This window comes from Euphorbia lathyris, chromosome 3 (genome assembly GCF_963576675.1).
Source record: "Euphorbia lathyris chromosome 3, ddEupLath1.1, whole genome shotgun sequence".
Taxonomy (NCBI): domain Eukaryota; kingdom Viridiplantae; phylum Streptophyta; class Magnoliopsida; order Malpighiales; family Euphorbiaceae; genus Euphorbia; species Euphorbia lathyris.
Genome location: NC_088912.1, coordinates 107905308 through 107912732, shown reverse-complemented (window position 1 = coordinate 107912732; position 7425 = coordinate 107905308). Strand labels below are relative to the sequence as shown.

General features: G+C 36.5%; 1 pseudogene; it reads right to left on the bottom strand.

Moving 5' to 3' along the window:
- Positions 1-4284: 4284 nt before the first annotated feature.
- On the bottom strand, positions 4285-4999 carry LOC136224840 (probable histone H2B.3; annotated as a pseudogene).
- Between the last annotated feature and the right edge of the window lie 2426 nt (positions 5000-7425).

Below are 7425 nucleotides of genomic sequence, written 5' to 3'. Positions count from 1 at the left end.
TAATAAATATCTTAGATAAAACATAGAAATAACACAAATAAAACATAATTAATGTTACATTTACTTTTTTTTTGCTTGAAAGGCTGACAAACGGGGAGTGTGAATCATAGGCATCCCAACTATGTTGGCATCCCTACTCAAAACACCCGATCCCTGAACCAAATTTATTAAGAAGAAATGAAAGAATTACAAAATACATCACTAGCAGAAAGAAAAACTAAGCAAATCTGAAGACCTGCCAACCTCCTAAATTACAAAGGAAGCTGAGATACAGAACCGGAGAAGTTAAATTTGAGTTCATTCTACCATAGTTTGCTAGGAGATCAGCTACTTGATTACCTTCTATATAGATGTGAGAGACCACAACCGTTATTGATTCAAGATTTTTTAGGCATGTTAGCCAGTCCTGCCTAACAGACTAGGGCACTAGCCCAACTCTATTCCGAACGACAAAAGTTGAGTCGCTTTCAATCCAAAGACGCAACCAACCTCTATCATGAGCCATATTGACCGCCGATATGGCCGCTGAAAGTTCTACTGCATATGAAAAAGTGTAAGCTAGGCAATAGGATAACGCCCCAGTGAACATGTCGTTTGCTGATATGAACACGCCACCGCAGACGGCCGGACCCGGGCAGCCAGTAACTGAGGCATCCGTGTTCACCTTCATCCAGAAGGCCGGCAGAGGCTGCCAACGCACCAGAATTATCATGGGAGCGCCATGCAATCGAATTGGAAGCTGTAGCTCTGTCAAAATATGCTGCTCCGTTGTTGATTTCCACATTGCTCCATGACCGAGTCTGCCCGTTTCATGAACAGCTTGCCAGATCCTGCAAAGATTTAGCGAGATTTGGGGATCCTCTCCTTCAAAAATTGCCCTGTTTCTAGTAGTCTAAAGGGTCCACATCCCATTAACAATTGCTGAATTCCATAGCGCACCAATTTGGGTGCTGAATCTCTGCTTAAGTTCCTCTTGTATCAGGTCAGTAACTGAACCCGAAGTGTATATTGATCGGCCAAACAGCGACTCGATTGATCTCCAAACCTGCACAGAAAAATAACACGTTACAAGAATATGCGTGTCGGTTTCCATTTCCCTCTTACAAAGGCTGCCCCGTGAGACAATACAACAGCCTCTTTGCTGAAGTTTGTTATGAGTTGCCAAATAGCCCAGAATCGACTTCCAGCACGCCATAGAGCGAGAAGGTGGGATATATGGCTTCCAGACAAAGTGACACCAGTCCCGGTGTGTCGGGCTTCCCTGCAACCAGGCATAAAAAAGTTTATAATTAGGAGTAATTTTATGGTTAACTTTGCTCCTTACTTTTAAAAATTTCCCTAACGTTGTCAAGTTTGGTCAATTTTACTTCTGACATTGATAAGTTGGGTCAACATGTCACTTTAAGCAAGTTTATGAGGACAAATATGACATTTTAAAAGTACATGACATTAAATTTTTGGACAAGTACAAAGGGTTACATGCACCGTTGGTCACTAAACCTAAATTTGTCTCAAAAAAATCACTCAACTTTGAGTTTGTTTTCAATTAGATCACTCCGATAATTTCAGTGGTTAAAAGACATTATAAAGATATCATGGCTAACACGTCAGTATGATTAACTCAGAGTTCTGGCTGGTGCCAATAATCAACTAATCAACTAGATGTTAGGTTTGCAGTGAGTCACTACAAAACAATGAGTAAATATATTGGTACTCATTATCACCTATTATAAAAAAGTTTCAACTATAGCATGAAACTCTTTAGTTAAAAGTAGGGATATAGGAGTTCGGTAACGTTATCTGAAATTGTTGGTTTTACTCTCATCTTATGTATCATTCTCTGATTTGCCTACCTGTTTTTCTTTCATTAACTGAGAGAATTTTCTATGATTTTAAAAACCTGTTCCAATTTTAAAAAGGCCCTTTTTCCTGAATTTTGACAACTCTTGTTAGCTCCATTGTTTCCGAGTAAACAAAAGTGAATTCATAGATGAACATTTGTGAATTAGAGGATTATATATGTGTTTATGTTTATCGATATTTGCTACTTAAGTTGTCCTTCTTATTGAAAATCACTTAGAAAATCACTTTTATTTGGTATAAAAGTAGGACTAACTATAGATTTTGAATATTAAAGGAACCTATGTTAATAAATCTTTTGAAAATAAGTTATATCCTTCTTTTGTTCATTATTTTCATTACTTTATCAATGAGAATTTTGATCATATCCCAACATTCGTGAGCTGAATAGAAAGTTCTGTAGCAATGAATGTTAGTTGTGCAAATGGACTTTTGTTTGTCCCATAACTTCGGTTCATCTGTTGCCAAATGAGTAGACTTTCAACTGTCCATGGTAATATTAGACCATAACTGTCCAGTTTTCCTTTTGCTTCCAAATTTTCAACTTGAAAAGCTTTCTTCTATTTTTATCACTTTGTGCCCTTATTCTCCTAAGGAAATCAAGATATGAGGTTGTATGTAGATGCTTCACGTTACAAATAGTCCAATGAGGTTTGTCAAGGAGAAAGACTTTTGGGAGTAGGGCTGTAAACGAGCCGAGCCGAGCCGAGCCGAGCTGAGCCAAGCTTTGACCTACTCGAGCTCTGCTCGGCAGTTTCTTATCAAGCTCGAGCTGAGCTTCGAGCTTGGTTCGATCTCAATTTGTTATTGGAGCTCAGCTCGTTTAGCAGCTTGATTGTTCACGAGCTCGCGAGGTGCTCGTTTATTTTTCTACAATATGTTTAAAACGAGTTAAGTGAAAATATAAAAACAAAACTTGAAACAAATCCATAGTGGATTTAATATACTTCATGATGGCTTAATAAAACACACGATACAACTCATGTTGTTGTTTATTCATCCTCACTTGCATATTTATAAAGGACAAAAAAATTCTTGCATTTGAAAGTAGGAGATGTGGGATGGATTTTTTTACTAAAGGACAATTTATTTTTTGCCCTCGGAAGCATGCGCACATTATCTTCACATCCCACATCGGAAATTGTAAAAACTGAAACAATGAGAATAAGAAAGAACCCGAAAGTTTGAAAATTGGTTCACAACTAAGGTCTTGTTCAGTTTTACAAAACATTTTGTAGGCTAGCTCTTCAATTTTGACCAAGAAAAACAAGATCTACCAAAGATGACCATAAGAAATGAATATTTGACATTTATAATTGAAAAGGTTTCTAATTAGATGTAGTTATTTAGAACAAAAGGTTTCTTTGGTAACATTTAAATATATTGCTACTGATGGGCTGGTTTTGAGACAAAAAAGGCAGTCTAATTTGTCAAACCAAAAGGAAGTATCTCAACAAACAATATCTAACTAACCCTAGGATTTGGCAAGGGTTCCCAAAAAGTATGGGATATGGTACAAACTGAATATGATCAGCCAGAGAATGAGGAGGAATTAAATTTAAAGAAATCAGAGAAGAATGACCAACAAACACTCTCTCTCATCCATGTGTGTCTGGATGAGATTATATTCATGAAAAGTTCTCTGCAACAACATTGAGGGATGGATGGAAGAATCTTGAAAATTCCTTTAAAGGGAAAAATAAAGTAACAATGTGTGTTTGCAAACCTTGAGAAGTGAGTATGAGAAACTGAAGATGAAGATGAAGAAGTCAAAGACAATTGATGAGTTCTTTAATAGAACCTTAGTAACTGTGAATCAGTTGAAAAGATGTGGAGAAATGATGGAGGGTGTTCTTGAAAAAAGATAACATTTAATTGATTTACAGAAGCAAACTATACTCCGATTAATTCTAAGTATAGTTGATCCAAATTGTTCAATTTTGTCCTTGGACTTAATTCTTTTATTCAAAGTTGAAAACTGTATTAAAAAAAAAAATAATTGTTTCTCTCCCTTGCTTAGGGAGATTTAAAAAAAAATTTGATATGACAGAGAATGAACGAATTGAAACACACTCAATCACTTTATATACCTTTCTATTATCTCATTTAACTCTCTACCTCATTGACTGCCAATCTCCCAAACAAAAGCTTACAACAATAAAAGAGAGCAAGATAAAAATGAGCAAAACTATAATTTGATTCAATTTCATACAACTCAGTCAATTTTTAAAGTGATTTAACAAGTACCAATTGCTAATACAGCAATTAAACAACCCTAAACCAGACATGAAGTTGTAACCTTTAATTCGATTAATACCAAATTTATTTGTGTACAAAAGCTTCCTCTTTACATCTAATGCATATCAAAATAAAGCCAATGAAACTAAATCAGATACAAAAGTACCTAATTCAAAATAGCACCAGCAGAAACACAAATCAAACATTAAAATCCACATAATCAAAACAAATACATCACACTTAGAGAAGTCAAAGAAATGAAATTGAACGCAATAAAATTACTGTAGTTACATTGAACAAAAACTGAGACATCCTAAAAACCCTAAATTACTGTAGTTACACTGAACTAAAGGAGACATCATGAAAACCCTAAATCAAACATAACAGCGAACTAACATCAAAATTAGGTTATCAAAGGAAAAGCTAAGAATTTGTGAACTTGGTAACAGCCTTGGTACCTTCAGATACGGCATGCCTAGCCAATTCTCGAGGCAAAACAAGTCTAGCGGCCGTCTGGATCTCCCGAGAGGTAATTGTCGGCTTCTTGTTGTACATAGCCAGACGAGAAGATTCCTGAGCCAGGTTATCGAAGATATCATTGATGAAGCTGTTCATAATCCCCATAGCCTTGCTCGAGATTCCGATATCAGGATGAACCTGCTTCAGAACCTTGAAGATGTACATCTTGTAACTCTCAACGCTCTTCTTGGATGGCTTTTTCTTCTTGTCAGCAGCTCCACTTTCCTTGGACAATTTCTTCCCTTGCTCTCTGCTTTTTCTCTGCCGGTGCTTTCTCAGCGTTCTTCTCCTCTGCCGGTTTCTTCTCTGCCGTCTTCTTTTCTGCTGCCTTAGGTGCCATTGGAAATAGTGAAGAGACTAAAGAGGGATGATAGGATCGAGGGAAAAGAAAATATGTCAGCGAGTTGGGTAAGTTTGAGAATAAAGAATGTACATATATAAGATAGAGAGATGAGATATGATTCGCTGGATAAGTGAGGCAAAAATTGATGACTTGGATAACTTAATGACCGTGGATTGGGAAAGGACAATATTGAACGGTTGTGATTTTCTAAGGCCAAGGAGCTTTTTAATTTTTGAGTTATTCAATTTTTTTATTTCTTTTTGAAATACTGAGTTATTCAATAAAAACCATTAACCTTTAAGATATAAAACAAAAACCATTACAAATTTAACCAATTCAAAATTTAATAAATCATCCATCAAATAGACGTTAGGAATAAAATTGCTTGTGACCGTCAACATTAGGGTATTTTTGCATCTTATTATCCCTTTATATTTTCTTCTTTTTACAGTTAATAACCAATTGAAAGTATAAAATTGGTCTAAAAACTTCAACTGCCCTCCCGATCTTGTCCAATTGCATTCAACAACCCCCTATTTCTTAATTAAATTTGTTGGATACATAAAATGGGAGACACACTCAACGAATTAAAGCAGTCACTGAAACAACCTCTTCATGCATTGAGGCCAACAGAAGTTGCGCACAACTTTAACTTATCAACAGTCACGGTCTTTGTTAACATGTCAGCAGGATTCTTACTTCCAAGAATCCTATCGAGCATAAAAACTCCATCTTCTAATGTTGATCTAATAAAATGCTATCGCACCTGAATGTGCTTTGTTCTTCCATGAAAAGTTGGATTCTTTGCTAAGTGAATAGCACTTTGACTGTCGCAATGTAAAATATTTGTCTCATGTTTCTGTCCCAACTCTTCAAGAAATGATTGTAACCAAATCATCTTCTATTGCTAGCTTCCGTAATAGCAACATACTCTTCTTTTGTAGTTGATAGTGCAACTATCTTCTGTAGTTTTGAGAACCAACTCACAGTTGTGGCACCAAGTGTGAAAACACTACCAGAAGTACTTTTTCTGCTATCTAAATCACGAGCCATATCTGCATCTTTGTAACCTTGCAGACCTATATCTGATTTCTTGAAACATAGACAATAATCAGAAGTGCCTTACAAGTACCTCAAAATCCATTTCAATGCTTCCCAATGTTGTTTTCGTGGTTTACTCATGTACCTGCTCACAACTCCCACTGTATGGGCTAAATCTGGCCTTGTGCCTACCATAACATACATACATGAGACTTCCAATAGTGGAGAATTAACATGTCATCTACATACAATAACAAAATTATGTAATGACTTCCAATTTTTTTAATATAACAGCTTGACATCTCAAGAAACCATTGTCAATCATAAAACCCTCAAACTTCTTATACCACTGTCTCGGAGCTTGTTTAAGCCCATAAAGGTTTTTCTGCAGTTCGCACACCATCGTCTCATGGCCATGCACTACGAAACCCTGTGGTTGCTTCATGTAAATCTCTTCCCCTAGTTCACCATGAAAAAATGCTGTCTTCACATCCATTTGTTCCAGGTACAGATCTTCTTTTGCTACAAGAGAAAACACAAGTCTCATTATGTTCAGCTTCACCACTGGAGCAAAGATTTCTTTGAAGTCAACATCTTCCTTTTGCTGATATCCTTTTACAAGCTTTGTACCTTGTAGAACCATCATGTTCTTCTTTCAACCGAAATAACCATCTGTTTTGTAAGACTTTCTTTCCTGGTGGTAGTTCTGTCAACTTCCACGTATGATTAGACAACAGAAAATTCATTTCTTTCATGGCTAACTCCCACTTGCTAGAATCATCCACCCGCACTGCCTCATCAAAGGTTTCTGGCTCACCTTTGTCAGTCAATGAGATGTAATTAAGTGCAGGAGAATACCTCTGAGATAGTCTGATGGTTCTAGAAGATCTTCTTAAGGTAACCTCAGGAGTATGTGGCTCCTCTTCTATGATCATTTCTTCATTTTCTTACCTTGGCATATTAACTTGAATTTCATGTAGAATTATTTCTGACTTTTTAACTTTAGAATCAGTTTGTACAGCTTCTGCCAAGCTGTCCTTGTACAAGACTTGTTCATTGAAGATCACATCCTTACTCCTTATGATCTTTTGATTTTCGTTATCCTAAAAACAATTACCAAACTCAATTTCATTATAGCCAATGAAATAACACTTCTTGGATTTAGGGTCAAGCTTAGACCTATCTGCAGAATCCACATGGATGTAAGATAAACAACCAAACACTTTCAGAAAAGAAAGGTTTACCTTTTTCCCACTCCATACTTCCTCCGGTATCTTGAAATCAAACGGGCTTGAGGGACCATTGTTTATCAAGTAAGATGCAATGTTAACTGCATCTGCCCAAAAGTATTTTGGTAAACCTGCATGCAACCTTGAGGTGTGCCTGGAATACTTTTCTCCATCTTGATGCCCATTTGTGCACAA